Source organism: Terrapene carolina, unplaced genomic scaffold (assembly GCF_002925995.2).
Source record: "Terrapene carolina triunguis isolate 2854851 unplaced genomic scaffold, T_m_triunguis-2.0 Scaffold558, whole genome shotgun sequence".
Taxonomy (NCBI): Eukaryota; Metazoa; Chordata; order Testudines; family Emydidae; genus Terrapene; species Terrapene triunguis.
Genome location: NW_020664909.1, coordinates 7,419,978 through 7,437,817, shown reverse-complemented (window position 1 = coordinate 7,437,817; position 17,840 = coordinate 7,419,978).

Here is a 17,840-nt window from a genome sequence, read left to right as displayed (position 1 = left end):
TATAAATTAATCTTTACCATCCCCTAGGTAACCGATCCAATGAGAAATTAAGCCCTCTGGGATAATCAGTCGATTTACAATCATTTTGGACACTTTAAATTTATAATCTAACAAATGGATTATTCCACATGCAGTCAATTTTCAGAGGTAGTTCTCATCTTTTTTTAACAAATGATTCCACTGTAACCTGAAGGCAAAATGAATCTAAAGCGAGATTATAGTTCTATTTTTAAGAGAGAAACCAAAATGAACGAATGAAAGGCTTACACTACATTCATTTCACCCCTTGAGTGTATGCTGACATGGTAGGACTCCCAAACAAAAGGTCCATCACTCAGGAGTTTGACAGGCATGCCACATTCTAGATGGTGTCACAGCCAAAAAGAGAAGCTTTGCCATATGCTTTTTAGTTCTCAGGCAGGCCTTGTCACAATGCTGCGATCGTAATTGCTAAATGTAAGGTACTGCCTATGCTAACTTGATAGCTTTTGTTAAAAATAGGGGATACAATACAAGAAATGGGGATTAAAACAATAACTTCACCTGCACTAGTGTTGTACTTACAGATGTATTTATTTGCAGCAGTTCTAGCCCATGTTAAGATTATTGAATAATCCTAATATGATGTAAGTAAATGAGGCGAGCCTGTGAGGAGGGGAGGAAGACAAAGGCCTTGAAAGTGAAGAAGAAACTCTTACTTGATGTGGAAGTTGGAGAAATTAGGAAATGAGTAACAGGGTAAAGAGAGGAAGATGAATTCAGCAGCTACTTTCTGGAAGGCCTGAAAGAAAGAGCTAGAGAGGGAGACTGCAGTAATAACAATATAGAGTTATATACAGGGTTAGCAACATGAAAATAAAGCTGGGTAAACAAAGTAAAACTTTGCTGACCCACATGAACAAATAACCCCATAATGGAAGGCTCCCCAAAAAGTAGTACTAAACCTCTGAGACTCACTTTGGGCTTCCTGCTAAAAAGCCATTGACCTCTTTGGTAACATAGCTGCTTTCGGCTTCTGCTGAGGCCACAGAACAGAGTATCCACATCTTGCTTATTGCAAATATTAACTGGATCCAGAGTTTAGGGACTATTGTTCCATGGATGCGAACTTGGATTTTCATGTCAAGAGTGCTTGTGATTTCCTCACTAAAGAAACAGTTAAGTCAGTCATAGCTTTGCTTCTAATCACACAAAGCAACATAGCTCAAACTTAGAGTAAGTATGTGTGGCACTTCCCAGGGGTAACCAGGGTCGTAAGGCACCTTGCTACCACCTGCCCTTAGTGTGAGAGAGTCTTGTCTGTGCTTTACGTGGATCAGCTCCTCAACTGCACCAGCCATGTTAGCATTCCCCTCTAAGCCTCTGTGACAAGGCTTGCTTGCCCCACACTGGTAGGGCAAGGGTTAACTCTACTCTTTGGGCCAAGGAGGCCAAGCCCCCTTGGCCCTGATGGGCATGCTCTGACTGGAGACTAAGTATAAAAGGGAGCAGCTCGGCTCATTCAGGGCTGACTGCTGAGGAGGGAGGACATGTGCTGCAGGCTCCAGTGGCACCAGGCAGTGGAAGCCAGAGATGCTTTGACCCACAAGGATGCCCAAGGAGTGACGGAGCTGCTGAGAACCGTGCAACTCGAGGAACCAGGGACCCTGGAGATGCCAGGACCACTGCACCAGGGACAGGGTAGGATGTAGCTCAGGGGGACTAGTCATTGTGCCAGGTGGTGTCAGCGTGTTTCAGGTGGATTCCCTGCTGACCCAGTGGTGAACGTACTTGCCACTGTCAGGGCCCTGAGCTGGGAGCTGGTGGAGCAGGGAGGGCTGGGTCCCCCTGCCCAGCTGCCATCCACCCCTAGGTGGTGGGGCCACCCTCCTGATCAGCCACTAGGCCACAACACCCTGCTGAACAGGGTGGCCGTACTGACTCAGCAGCAGGGAAATAATTACCATCACCTTGCCCCAAGAGGGGATGGAGCATACTTGCCCCAGGACAGCCTTGCAGGCCCTGTTACTTTATAGGTCAGTGATTTGCACATCCCAATCCCCGAGCCCTCCACTCATCTCTCTATTCCACTGGACACTCCCAGTGTTCACTGCTCCCCTGATTCCAAAGGAGCAGAATACCCCCAGTTGCACCTCAGATCACTGCTCTGCTTAATTCATAGCACTTAGATTTGCTTATGGTGAAACCAAGTATACATTTTTCTAACAAAGCATAGAGATGCAAGTAGAAGTATTAGAAACAAGTGGTTACATATAAAATGAATCATACCATGCCTTCTAGAGCCTTGGCTTAGTTAACAAGATACTCTCACGGCTAATAAAGTAGGGCTCACCCAATATCTTTGCAGAACTTTACAGCTAGGTTGGCTCTGACCCTTTGTTCCTGAGATATGCACAGTCTCAATAGTCTACCCTGGGTGCCACCCCCGCCCCCCAAGTGGTGCCCCACTTCCCCAACGGGCAATAGGCCACACAATCCCACAGAGGTGGGCTACTCTATTGACTCTGGCCATTGGGCCATGCTGCCCTGAGAGGCAGGGCTACGTATTGACTCTGGCCACCATTTGATAGTCAGGGTCACAAATGAGGGCTCTAACCAGCTGCTATACAGTTTTTTTTTCCATTCTTCTCACCATACGTGACCCAGCACCTCTGACAGGGTGTACCTACCCCGCGACAGCATCCATGAACAATCTTTGTTTTAAAATTATTATGGGTATAACTTCACTGAGCTGCTGCTTCATATAACAGACCAGTTAGTCCTTAAGTTAAACATGAATTTATCACTTGGGTCTCCAAGTCCAGGGTAACCATGTCAGTGCAGTACTTAGCACTGAAAGGATGAAAAACATAAAAGCTAGCTTGATGCATAATTCATTATTAATAGATTGTAATATTATATTTGGTATCTACAGCCTACAAGATTTACTGAAACACAAACTAAAACCTCAACTTAGTTAAGAGACAGACAGTAAATTCACTTGTGGAACATTTTTCTGAAGCTGAGCATATTACAAGCAAGCAATGAGCATTTTTGCCAAGATAGCTACAGTCACACAGAAATTGAGACTAATAATGCTGTTTGACTTGCTTCCGTAGAATACTTTTGTAGGTTAATAATCAAAATAACAATGCTGTGTTTCTATACATGGCTATAGTTCACAAACATGACTGGTTGCGCTTAATTGAAATTGTGTTCAATCTGTCTCATTGCACAGAAACATAACTGTAGCCAAATGCTGTTGAGTGAACTAAAGTGTTCTGGGTTTTAATAGAACTGCAAAAAAACAATCCCACTATCGCCATGTATGTCCACATAATGCCATCTCCCCCATTATGTACACTGTCACTGCCAAGTCTATTCAACAGTGAGGCAAACACATCAGCCTTCTTTACACATCATTTAAATTACTGAGGTATGGGCCTGATTATCATGAATATGGTCTCAGTTCTTAAATTGTACCCAAATTACAAGTCTGGCACTGATGATATTAATAATTACTTTCTTCTGGGAAGCAAGTATAATTTCAGTTTGTAATGAGTTTTACAACTGAGAGCATTTAAACGTGGAGGTAAAAAGCAGACAGTAATTTTCATGATGTGGATTATCATTGAAAATTGAATCAGCATTTAGAAAGTCCATTTGTAACCTTGCTCCTCTGATAAACAAAGTTAGGGTAAAACACACTTAAAATACCCCAAAAAGGCTCCTAATCTTGATCTTTTTACTTAGCTTTTTGGACTCTGCATCAAGTATAATTCGTTTGTCATTGAAATAGGTTAAGTCTCATATTTTGGGGAAACATGAATGCAGAGCCAGTTCAAAATGCTAGACTGAAAAATGTGAGGTGAAAAGATCAGTCAACAGGTTGATCATTGACAAGAGCACTGAAATTTCATCAACAAATGCGTTTTACTCCGCTGGAGGTGACCGTATCTGCTAATCACCATTCTGAGTCACTACTTGTCCTCTCTGAGGTAGCTCATAAGAGTGATGAGTACTGACAGGATTTGCTTTTGAATAGGTACAACCCGTCTACTAGCTTTTCTCCTAAGGGTCAGATTAATTATACCCTGCTTTGGCTATGGCTAAGCTGGAAGGGAGCCTGCTGCATCTACTCTGGGTACGGCTCATTGTAAGCTGACCCCAGTTCCACCATGCTTTAGAATAGCCTTATGACAACTTCAAAGTAAGTGAGATGGTCCTGCCCACGATAACCTACTATGCTGAGCCCACAGGTGGGTGGGGCTACATACATCATGGCTGGAGGTCCCTCATCACTGGACTACCCCAGTAAAGAGATAAAATTGTTTAGTCTGTTTTTCTGTCACCAGATATTACCATCAAATAAATGACATAGTTGAAGAATGGGAGACTAGCTTCTTAGCTGCAACCTTGCAAGTCTACATCTGGAGTAGTGACCAAGCGATGAAAGCATGCAAGGCATTATCCACCCCATGAGGATAAATGACTTCAAATATTTGAGTGCAGAACCATTTTAAAAATTTGAGGTGTGATTCTGAGTTCTGATTCTTGAGGTCTGATTCAATAATATTTGAAACGGAAGTTTCTCTCAACCTGATTTTTTTTCTAATATGACATAATCTTCACTTGCTAAAGAGAGGAATCATTTTACTAACAAAATAAAAAACAAACCTCAAACAGCCTTGGTTACTAAAGCTGTTAAACTGAAGGACTGGATGGTTGCTACAACACTTAAGTCACATTTTAACCCTTTGAAAAGGGTCATGGGGTACTGAATATTTACTTGAAATTAGTACTTAGAAAGGTAAACGTTGTATTGGACATGCAGGAAGAAAGAAGGAGGGAGGGGATGTAGCAGAGGGGTAGCCGTGTTAGTCTGGATCTGTAAAAAGCAACAGAGTCCTGTGGCACCTTATAGACTAATAGACGTATTGGAGCATAAGCTTTCATGGGTGAATACCCACTTCGCAGGTGAATGAACCGGTGATGTTGTGGCTGATCTGGTTAGGTCCTGTGATGGTGTCGCTGGTGTAGATATGTGGGTAGATATGTGGGCAGAGTTGGCATCGAGGTTTGTTGCATGTGTTGGTTCCTGAGTTAGAGTTACTATGGTGCGGTGTGTGGTTGTTGGTGAGAATATGCTTAAGGTTGGCGGGTTGTCTGTGGGTGAGGACTGGCCTGCCTCCCAAGGCCGGCGAAAGCGAGGGGTCATTGTCCAGGATGGGTTGTAGATCACTGATGATGCGTTGGAGAGGTTCAAGCTGAGGACTGTAGGTGATGGCCAGTGGAGTTCTGTTGGTTTCTTTCTTGGGCTTGTCTTGCAGCAGGAGGCTTCTGGGTACACGTCTGGGTCTGTTGATTTGTTTCCTTATTTCCTTGTGTGGGTATCGTAGTTCTCCAGCCCCTCCTCAGATGGTCCCAACCTGTTGCTGGGACCCTCCCCTTATGAGTGGTAAGGGGCTGGAGCAAGGGGATTTTCCCATCACTGAACTAGACATTAGGAGCCCCAACCCCATTGCCCAGCTTCTTTTAAAGGATGCCTTCCCCTAAGTCTACTTTCCATTCTGATTTACCAGTGAGCCAGACCGTCTGGGGAACTCGTCCCTGCCCTGGACACCTGCAATGCTGAGAACTTTCTGACTTCACCTCTGAATACTTGGTTGCTGTGGGAAGATAGGGGAGGGAAGGGGGAGATCCACCTTCTCCCAGTCAATTAAGAAGTAAGGGAAAAATTCCTTCCCAGTCAAAGGTGAGAAACACAATGCACACAACAGGCCCCCAAACTCAGTCCTATGCTAATGACAGTGGTGTGAGCGGGGGAACTATTTTTCCTGTGGAACAGTGTTCCACCCATAGGGAAACTGCTTACATGTTGTCCCCCAGAGGTGCAGGAACCAATGGGCTTTTATTGAACTCCTCTGGCCAGGGTATCAGCTTAGGTGACGTCTACCCCATCTCCTTGCTACCCCTATCTTCTGAAGGAGGAATAGGAAGTGGGGACACTCTGTAGGGGCAACAAGGGTCTTCCATCTGTGGGTCCAGACAAAGATTCCTTTGAGGCTGCACTAATGAGTTGGTTTACAGTTCCCTCTGTGAGATGGCACTTGTGCAATTGTAATGAAGGAGTTTTAAAGTATTTAAAAGCTAGTCAAGCTTTTGATTTTCAGTGGAGAATGGGATGATGAGCAGGTATGGAGAGGAAGATCAGTGTGTCCGGGATTGCTGTTCCTTGTTCTTTAGACAAAAAGTTCCTTTAAAATACAAGGAAGACTTAAAGAAAACAAACTCAAATTGCAGATGGGATTTCTAAATTGTTCGTAAGTAACTGGGAACTGCAGGCAAATATTTAACTACTCTGTAGGTTGCAAGCAATTTCCATTTGTAACATCTCAGCATAAAGCGTTTAAGATGTGCATTGATTCCATTTTTATTTTATATGGAAAGCAACAAAGCACTCCAACTAGTAAACTACACGCATATAAATCAAAAGTAGTATACAAAATTATTTAAAAAGACGACAGTTCAAAGAGAGCTCTCCTGAAAACACTGCACCCATGGCCTTTCCTACGGCTAATGCATTGACTGGTACCTATTACATGACTTTTCATCTAGCCAAGATATTAAATTCTAACTTTGTCTGAAAATCTTCAATCATTCTGAAAGGGAGAGTTTAAGATGCCAGAAATTGTTCTTAATGCAAATAACACTGAACTGCTAGTTGATACTGACTAAAAGCATAACTGAGCATACCCAGAGAGCAAAACCTGCATGTTCTACAGGTGCTGTTCATTATCTTAAAAACTCTAAAAATGACTGAAATACTTAAGGAGAAACAATCGTGTGAGTCTGGCTGCAGGCTCAGAGTTAGTTTGACTGTAGTCCCAGTGAAAGGGGTAGGGATTAAGTGGCTCAGAAGCTTTTTGTGTATATACTACCACATCAAGGGCCAGCTAGCGTGGATGCAGCTTACACTGGCAAAATTGTGTTGTTGTCATAGTGGTTTATTTCAGCCCCCCGCTGAAGCTACATGGTGGTAGAAGCACAACTTTGATGGACAAACTACTTCTAGACGAGGGGCTTCTATTGAGATCTCACCACTGACTGACGTAGGCTGACGCAAGTTTATAATGCAGACCTGGCCTTAGGTCATCATTGGAATGGGGTTAGGATGACCAGATAGCAGCTGTGAAAAAACGGGATGGGGGTGGGGGGTAATAGGCGCCTATATAAGAAAAAGTCCCCAAAACCGGGACTGTCCCTTTAAAAACGGGACATCTGGTCACCCTAAATGGGGTCAGCCTGGACAATAGCAGGCAACTTTCCTACACTGCTCTGAAAATGACCCTCAGAGCTCAACTGTACAGAGACCACCAGTGGCAGTATAAGGGTAGTTAAATACCTGCACCCCACATATAATCATTGACTTCTCAGATAAGTTGCCATTTAATGTCTATTGTGGCTTTGTATGCAGTGTTGTAGTCATGTCGGTCCCAGGATATTAGAGAGGCAAGGTGGATAAGGTAATATAACTTGTGTTGGTCCAATAAAAGATATTACCTCAACCACCTTGCCTGTCTATTGTGGCTTTTGTGATATCAGGGCCGCCCAGAGTATTCAGGGGGCCTGGGGCAAAGTGGGGGAGCTGCGGCGCTTATACTCACCTGGCGGCAGTACAGGTCTTCAGCGGCATTTCGGCGGCGGGGGGCCCTTCAGTCGCTCCGCGTCTTCGGCAGCACTGAAGGGCCCCCTGCTGCTGAAATGCCGCCGAAGACCCGGACCGCTGCTGGGCCAGGGCTCGCAGGGCCCCTGCAGGACCCGGGGCTTGGGGCAAATTGCCCCACTTGCCCCTCCCTCTGTGCGGCCCTGTGTGATATATCCATTTACTGATGTAAACTGAACTGAAATAATTTCCATAGGCACCAAGCAATCATCAGAATATGACATGACTTGAACTCAGTGTGATAATGTTCATGTAGATGACACATGCTAGCTAACAGGTTTAAAAAAAACCCTTTTACTCAAGTGTAGATTTGAACCTAACTGGTCAAGTCATATAATGCATTACTAGTTGACTGAGCCTGCCACCCATCCCATGTGTGTGTGTCTGGATTGTGGAATGAATCACTTTAAATCAAAGACTACGCAACATGTCCTGCACAATAAAATTTTGTGCCACTTTCTGTGAAATTTTGCTTAAATTACAAGTTACTATTTTCTCCTTGGTCACTCCCTATTTCAGTCTTGACACAAATATTTGAGATCATATCATACTGACTTGAACCTTCATATTGCAAGTTCTATGTATTTTGTACTAGTATTTCAAGAAAACCAATAGTAAATTGTCAAGGAATCTCTGCAGAAATAAGGCAGCTGGTAAGGGTGTCAGTAAATATCTGCAGGCTGATCTTTAAGGAAATTAATAGTGGGGAAAATTAAATAGTTTGTAATATACCCATGTAACTATGTAGAACATGTTACATTACACAGAAGGCATATGCTCTCTATTAAAACTGTGCCATTAAAATTTCTTACAAACCCCTAACTGACTTCTAGAGAAATTTAAATTATATAGATAATCTCTACAAAAATTCCAGGCTAGTTACAGGTAGTTTCTGTCTAGCTCATTTGTATTTCCAGGACCTGCCTACTAGCAAAAGCTGCAAAATATTATTACACACCAAGTTGATTGCTCTAAAGCTCTTTAAGAAAAATACTAAAGTACATTAAAATGAAAGTTCATGTTAAAATGAAATGAATAAAATATTTATTGTCCAACTTGCGTGTTAGGGAAATAGTATGGTGTAGATGAGGATGCATACTTTTTAGTGTAAGAAGTCCTATTAAGGGGAGAGAAGGAAAAGCATAGCCTGATCCCGAGGATGAAGCAGCCCATTAATCAGATGTGAACAGTGCCTTCTTTAAGAAGCTGGTACTGTGGGGTAGATTTAGACTGTGCTGTGTTCTTGATAATCGTTAAAAGCAGCTACTTTTATCAGGCAGCAGATTACGCTGTGGAAGGCAGTTACTTTTTAAAAAGTATTTCACAAGCTTCTGGCCATCTAGGTGTTTCTAGCATTCAGGTAGTATAGGATATCTGAATGTGCAACATACTGATAATGCGTCCAGTAATCAATTAAATATTTTTTGAATATAACTAAGGTGACCAAAGACAAAAGGTGCAACACCAAGGAAACAAAAATAGAGGTAAGAGATGGGATTGAATACATGCTTTTGACAAAAACATATATACATCTTGCTGGTGAATGCCTGCAATATTGGAAGACTTGAAGAGATGAATAACAATAGCATTTGTTCTGGTCCAATGATGGACATGAACTGTAGTTTGGTTTGGCCAGCCAGGCTCTGCATTCATGTTCTGTTGCCCTCCGAATCCTGTTTCTCTGTTCTAAATAAAATATTTGGCCTTACTGACAATCACAGAAATGTTACACACAAGAACTGCAAGTTATCTAAAGGTTCATGGCTAGTGTTTCATGCTGTACTGTAGCTGCTTAAGACTTGATGGCAATAAGAGGTTGAACGCTGATGGTTGTGCTTCAAAAGTATGGGTCCTTATCACTTGAGTTACAGGAGAATTTCCATTAGCTGGCAGTCACTTGGATTTTGACTAAATACTGGCATTGCTTCTGGGTCAGTGTAAATAAACAAGCCCCTACATAGTGCTCAGCCCAGCTACCATCATAGCAGATTGTAAACTGTTGTCGCTGTTCTGTTCTATCTGTAAGAATAAGATAGCTGTAGGAATTGACATCCAAGTAGCTTCTGTCTATTAACTCCAACTCAGTCACTTCCCATATCTTCACCTTGTTTCTCCTGGTGCTGCTCTTCTAGTAGCATCTCACTTGTAGAGTATTGCAATTATGGCAGAGGGAGCAAGAGATAAAATAAAAGGGGCACACAAATAACCAATCAATATTAAGGCAACAGGGTCAGATGATGTAGGGGCATAGGAACTTCTACAACTTGTGGAACAGTATTAGTGTCCATGTTATCCATTGTACATTCACCTTGGTTGAAAAGTCCAGCTTGTGCTTAAAACTCAAACTTGCGAATTAACTGATGGGAATTCTGTAGCAGCCAAGAGTAGACTTTGAGACCTTGGACAATAACTGCACTCTGTGCCTCAGCTTCATCAATTGCCACATTGGGTTAATACTAAACAAATGATAATGAATTACTCTTCAAATCATTCCAGTCAAATATAGTAGTTCAGAATGTAGTAGTTCATCACTGATAAACACATAAGGACAGTTCAGAACAAGACTATGTAAACTTGGGCTCAGAGTAGTGGATTGAAACTGAATGTATGGAAGGATATAACCATAACACAGGGCATATATAAAAAGTCAGGGAACCATTATGCAGTGAAAGTCCCACCCCAAATAATGTGAAGTCGATTCACACATGCCTCCAATACATTTTGTCTGGGCCTGCAGAAAGAAAACAATGTAAAAAAGATAATATATTGTCACCCCTCCTAACCTGAGCGGTTAGCCAATACTCAGGGCCTTGCAGGTGGTTTCTGTTAGGAGGAGAAATTGATGGGTTGAGTAGTTCTTTGTAAACAAACAGGATTGCATGAAAGTCCTGTTTCCCTGAACATAGTAGAAACACAACAGGAGAAAGTTCCTTTGCTTACAATTCAAATCTGCCTTTCCCGCCAGCACTCTGCCCAGAAAGCTGTCTGTGTCTCAGGGTCACACTACTAGTACTTCTTTTGCAGTCCCACAGTTTTCTTGCTTTCTGCATTCTTGTTGTTAATCTACACACAGATAGTTGCAACCATATCAATCTTCAGCCCCTGTGTTTGCTTTCAGTCTAGACTTGGGGAAGAGGCTTCCATTGTTTCAGCTATCATTAAACTAAGGGCCATTTCACTGTTAACTCATTTAGCCTGAATGGAAGGACAGCTAGCATGTTCATCAGCTTCAAGGTCTGTGACTATCCATAGATCAAAGGCAAGTTTGCTGGGAGCATTGCAGTGCTGGGTGCAGAGAATCAGACACTGAAACCTCCTTCGCCCACGCCTTTGCTTATGACATTGTGGGAACATTTGGATACTAAAAGTTCAGGTAATACACAACATCAACTAAAAGTCCACATCCATGTTGCTTTCTTAAAAGATAAACTTCCTCTGAAGTAACAGTAAACTGATCCAAGTTCTGCCACTACACAAAGCTCAGTCAGTAACTTTAGCTTACAATCATATCCTATTTATTATTATGCATTGTCTTTTTATTACTGAAAACAGGGTTCAGTTCTGAGTATGACTGCCTGCCACAAATATGCAACTGTTGTGCCATTTCTGTCGGTCTCCTCATGGGGGCTGCTCAGAGCTTGTGCCTCTGACACCAACAACAGAAGTACCTCAGAAACCACAAAACAAAAAAAGATCAAAGCTGAAGAAAGAATGAAAAGTTATTACTGGAGTAAAGGGAAGCTGTGGAATACTCAGTCGTAAGCATATTAGAATAAGTTACACGTAAGCAAAGCATAGACCTGCAGTACAGTAGAAATAGTTGAGAATATGCATAGCCACCATTTGGTGGTAAAGCCTTCTCTTCTGCATTGTCATGAGCTAGCTGGCTGTGTGTGACTCACTGAACTCTTGTATGAAACTTCTTGCAGTACAGTGCAAGTAGAAGTACACCGGGCTGCCATATACTGTATAGTAACTCATGTGCAGGATTGTGATGGAGCGTCTGCCCCACATTGGCCCATAAGGGGTTAATGGGGCCCTAGGGAGTCTGTGCAAAAAGTAGCCAATAGGAAGGGGGCTGCAAGCAGCAGCCAATTAGGGCCTGGCAGGCCCATATAAGAAGAGCTTCAGGGCAGAGCAAGTAGAGTTGCTCCCTGGGGCTTTAGGAGGGAGCATTGCCTGTTTTGTAAGAGGAGAAGGTGGAAAGCTAGCACCGTGGACAGAGCAGTACTGGGCAGGATCAGAGGACAGAGAGCGAGAACGAGCTCCTGGCTGACTGCTAAGATTGGCAGGCTGAGGCCCCGAGATAAAGGCAGAGAAAGTGCTGGGGCTGAGGGGAAGCTGCCCAGGGAAATGGACTGAGAGGTTGGAGGGGACGCAGAGTGTGGCTGCCATCTACAGCATATCTAGCCCCCCCCCCCAGAGTAGTGGGACGGCCAGGGTCCCCCCTGTGATGTTACACCCCATATTCTTCATATAAATATTGTTATGATATGAATATGGCATAACTAAGATATGTTTTAGGCAAGATGGGTCATGTGAGGAATCATTGAAAAGGTTATGATCTACTGAATATTTTTATCCAATTTGTATGCACGTATCATTTATGAATCTGAGGTTAGAATATTGACTATGGAACAATTACAACTGTGGGCAATCAGGCTCAATGGGCCATTAGGAAGAACAATAAGACTTGGAAGATACTAATCTCTCATCTTCCTGAGAAGCTCCCGGGGTTGCTGTTTTGACACTACACAGTCAGGTGATTGTGTCACCTGGTACTAAACCCCCCATCTTTGGCTTTCACTGTTTTTCCATTAAGAGGGGATGGTGGGTCGGACTGGGAAACAAAAGATTCCTGCCTCATGTAAATTCTGTTTAAGGCTGGGAAGTAAGTCAATTATGACTCTTCCTTCTTGGATGGGGAGGCAATCAAGAAGACTGCTAAAAACACCTGAAGGGAAAGGCAGGGGCTGAGTCCAGGCTGAGACAGGGGTCCAGTCTGTAAGGAGAAATAATTGGAACTCCAAGCGACAGAACCTCTGCAACGTGCCTAAAACAACATTTAGGGTGAGAAATTATATTTTGTTAGCTGTTTCTTGTATTAAGCTTAGTTTGTGTTTTTGTTTATTTGCTCAGTGATCTGCTTTGTTCTGTTTGTGCAGTCGTGAGTCCGCCTTGTCACAAGGATATATGCTTAAACCCTCTAAGTAACAAATCATAAACAATCAGAAAATTGCTTCGGTTCACTTTCAGAAAAAAAAATCGAGTCACCTAGTTAAGTTTTTTTTTTTTTAGACTCTTGCTATTTTTTCCAATGTCATTTGAGCCTGTTCTTCTTATGACTAGGGTTTTTCCTACTTCTCATGCCATTTTCAAATTGATGGTTTGTTGTAATAGAATAATACTGTATTTCCTTGGAGAAAATACATTTAACGTCTTTCTAGAAGGACAATGAGTATTGATTCAAAGCAGCACCATTATGTAAATATTTTCCTCTAATACTGTAATGGAATTGACTGGACACACGCTAATCTTATTGGGTTGTGACCTTCTCACCTCTCACCCTAATTTAGAACTAAGTCATAACATTGTCTTTTTGGCTTTATTTTCATCTTACGAAATATGTCTGGGTTAGCTGTTTCTATGGGTACAAATCTCAAATTTTTGTATCATGTAAACATTGCTTTAATTGATTTAAGCTGATATAAGCAATTAATACATGGGTAGCACATCTTTGTAAAAACATGGGTGAAAAAGAAGGCATGTGTGTGATTGCTGTAAAGCAATTTATCACCCATTTGATTATACTAATTCTAATCAGGCAAAGTGATTCTCTGGAGAATATTGTGCAGAGAGGGTCTCCTAATTCATAATGATGTCTTGGATATAATTTAAAGAAATTGGGTTAAATTAAGCAAAGGAAGACTACAGCTCACAATAAGGAATGTTTAATAGCAACACGGTCTATCGGACTGTGAAATAGTTTCCCAGAGGAAATAAAGCAAATAGTCCAGTTTAATTGAGTACACTTGAGATCGAGACACGCACTGATCTATGTAAAGTCTGATTCTGCATTGTCCATGTTGGACTTCATTTTCAACTCAAACTTCAGACTCTGATTAGACTCCATTGATTACGATTTTTTGTTCGCCAGCCTTGTTGCTGTCTTCTATCTTCCCATCCCGTCACATTGTTTTCTTTTCTCCCCTCTTGTTGACTTTGCATTTTCTCTCTTGCCTTCCGCTTACCTATCTCCATTATACTTTAATTCTCTGCTCAACGGTTTCTGCTTATGAGAAGTAGACCTCCAAGGTGTCGCTTGTCTACTCACGGCCAAGAAGCAGTTCAGTACCAACCTTAATATTGCAAACAGCCAAGGTTGCTAGATAGTGGAGAAACATCTGATCTGTAATTCTCTTCTATTTTGACTATAAACTATAGGAAGCACACGGAGACTATCTGAACAGTATTGATGGCAATTAGCTCTGTTAATTAAGATAAGAATTACCATGATGATTAACCACTGACAATGTGATACTCACAGCTGATCTTTTCATCATAGCTTTTTGTACCTCAGTCCTGAAAGTTAGATAACTCAGCTATTTGCATATGCTGTATCAGAAAGAGCAGTTGGAACGTGCCATGTCACATAAATATAAATCTTACAATTCAGTATCTTAGCTCTGTTGAGGATATTTGTCAGGATGCTAATTGCTGCTTTAAGACACTGAATACACCTCTACCTCGATATAACGCTGTCCTCGGGAGCCAAAAAATCTTACCGTGTTTTAGGCGAAACCGCGTTATATTGAACTTGCTTTCCCCCGGAGCACTGCTTTACCGCGTTATATCCGAATTCGTGTTATATCGGGTCGCGTTATATCGAGGTAGCGGTGTACTTGCATCACTGACCCTGTGCATGTGCATTACATGACTTACAGCCAAAAAATCCCATAAACAGAACTCCCGAAACTTCTGCAACAATGCAGTGCCAAGTGATGGGGCAATAGAAGGAGAATTCAGTGGCATACACTTAACAATGCAGTCTTTCTGGGTCAGTTAAACGGGAAGAGTGTATAGCCACAGAACACACTCCTTGTTACAGAAACTGAGGTGCGAGGGAGGGGCTGGATTGGTCTGGCATTCATTGGTGACAGGGAATTTAACTTAGCGCACTTGGATGACACTAGTGTGTGCAGAGGGTGGGGTGAGAGGGAAGGGAGACAGTTGCCACAGTTTCACTCTGAGACATGTTTATTGATGCTGTCCCAGATAACCAGTTACATTTCGGTATTAAAGACACACAGTGATCATAAGTCTCTGTTATCTAATGATCATAGAACTTCTCTACAGACACTAAAACAGATGTTTGTTTTGGAGGGACAGTCCTAATTTGAAGATCAGCATTTTTTAAAAAAAGATCAATCAGTTCACTGAGTAAGCAGAAGTAAAGATGAGCCAGCTGTCCAAATGATTTGGGTTTGAATGCTTAAACAAATACAATGGTTAATTAGAGGAACTGGATTGGAAGGCTGAGAAGGAAAGGATCACATAATATATAATATGCTACTTGACCTCAGCTGGGTTGGGCATCACTAGCATCTGTCTAAGTTTCTATTGCATATCGTAATTAACACCACCAATCACCATTGAGTGTGAAAATTAAGAAATTAAAAATAGTAGCACCCTTTCATACCACCCAAGGGAAAAAGTTGTGGTCTGATTTTACCTTCTAAGAGCAGTTCTATCATCTCCATTAGCTAAACACAAAAGTGAAATATTTAATAATGGAAACTTAGCATATAAAAATGTTCAATAATTGGGAATGTAGTAGGGACATTATTTAAAATCACGATCAGTCGTATTCACCAGCTTTTAATGTGCAGATACTGCATTATAGAAATAAAGCAAACAGCATTACACTAAACATGACAAATATTCAGAGGCTATAAATTTCCGCAACAGAAGGTGAACGCTTGAAGACTCACAATTACTTCCTGTGCACTTAACTGTCACTGACCCCATGTTACTGAGAGCTTGTTTCCTCCCCACATTGCACATTAACTCAAGCCAGACCTACTGAATGGTCCTTTACAGAACATTGCATTTTGAGTTCACTCAGTACTGTCTGAGGGCAGTATTTTTACAAATATTTTGTCACTGCAGTTTTAGAACACGTTGTTTAGCCCTCAGATCAAGTGGGAGAGCAGTTCAGAGGTGTCAACCCTTGACCTCAGCTTGTGTCTCTTCTCAGTGCATGTCTTGAAGAACAAAGTTTCATAGGTCTAGATAAATTCCTGATGAGTAAATAATTTGAACTAATAGCTTTGGACACTTCTCATGGGCATAGAACATAGTAATTAAAACAAATCTGCTTGTATTTGTTTGCACTTGTCAAGCTGTTCCATGTGATGAGGCTGTTAAGGCCACCTAGTGGTAGGACCTGCAGTAATTCACTGGCACAACTAGCTTGTTTGCAACATAGTCCTTTTTGGGGAACTGTATCTTGAAGTTTTGGTGTGAGTTGGTTGGAATAGATTAAGTTATGCAGAGGCTCATGTTATGCAATTCTGATCATTTAGATCTCAGACACTGAATGAAGTAGAGCTCTATCCCGCTCCCTGGTTCTGGGTGATCACTGAACACCACATTCCTCCCCTTGCTAGCAACTGATCAGAGCAGCACAAACATGCTACTTTATTTTTTCCAGTGAGGAGAGAAACTCTTAGTTGACAGCCTATTCTGCCCATATACAAGTTCACTAAGCAACATTAGGCAATAACACTTTTTAAAATGCCTGAATATAAGGAGCCAGAATGTGACCCAGGGTAAACAGGTGCAACTTGCTTGAATGAAACTTCCTTCTTAAACCATGGATGAAATTGGCCTATTATATTACCATGAAGGATGAACACTTCTTGGGGAAAAACAAAGCAGGTGAGAAAATGATACCAAGGTGGATAAAAATGTACTACAGCTGCGTACTGTTCACCATGATGCAAACCACAAGTACTTAAATCAGCTGACTAAATGCAACTTGAATTCCCTACATGGTTTCACATTCTTTCACATGTCAACTGTGTGCCATTCATCGTGAAGTTCTTTTGAGAATTTTAAGTTCCATAAAGAGGCTTAGGGTCAGTTACTGATGAGTGAGAAGTAATGGGGCATATAGACCTTTCCAACTAACATAGCTTTGTCATCTCATTTGAATGTCGGAGGCTGTTTACCAGCACAGTCCATATCCAGCACCATGGAACTCTGAAAATGATGGAAGACCCAGCCCCTGGTACCTACTCTACTTTCTCTTTCAATTAAGTCAGATGATATGGTGTTTTTAATAGCCCATTTATGTTACATCACATCACTGTCTGAAAAGTGCTCTGTAGCCAATTATTCTATAAAGGACTCTTAAATTGCAGGAGGTTGTATTAACTATGTCAGGAGCTCTGAGCTTGGATTCAGATGTTCAAAAGTTGTGTACCTACATGCTACTTGGGCTGCAGAGTTCTACAGAAACTCAAAACTGCTTAATTGTATTAAATCTGTGGGGCAGGAAATCTGCCTAAGGACAGATGGTGATTTTGAATCTCCTGCATAGGAGACAGCCAGTGCAATTGACTAGAACAGGGATCGGCAACCTTTGGCACGCGGCCTGCCAGAGTAAGTCCCCTGGCAGGCCGGGCCAGTTTGTTTACCTGCCGCATCTGCAGGTTCGGCCGATCGTGGCTCCCATTGGCCGCGGTTCGCTGCTCCAGGCCAATGGGGGCTTCGGGAAGTGGGGCGGGCCTACGGATGTGCTGGCCGCCGCTTCCTGTCGCCCCTATTGGCGTGGAGCAGGGAACCGCGGCCAGTGGGAGCCGCGATGGGCCGAACCTGCAGACGCGGCAGGTAAACAAACCGGCCCGGCCCGCCAGCGGGCTTACCCTGGTGGGCTGCGTGCCAAAGTTGCTGATCCAGAAGAGCAAAGAAGGAGCACTTGTCTGGCTGCTGGGACTGAACCCAAGACACTAGCCAGCAGGGACTGGGGGAGCAAAGAAGGAGCTTCTGGCTGGCTGCTGGGACTGAGTAAGGACTGGCTGCAAGAAGACAGTGTCTCCAGGGAGGAAGTCCTGGCAGTATGGCCCCATAT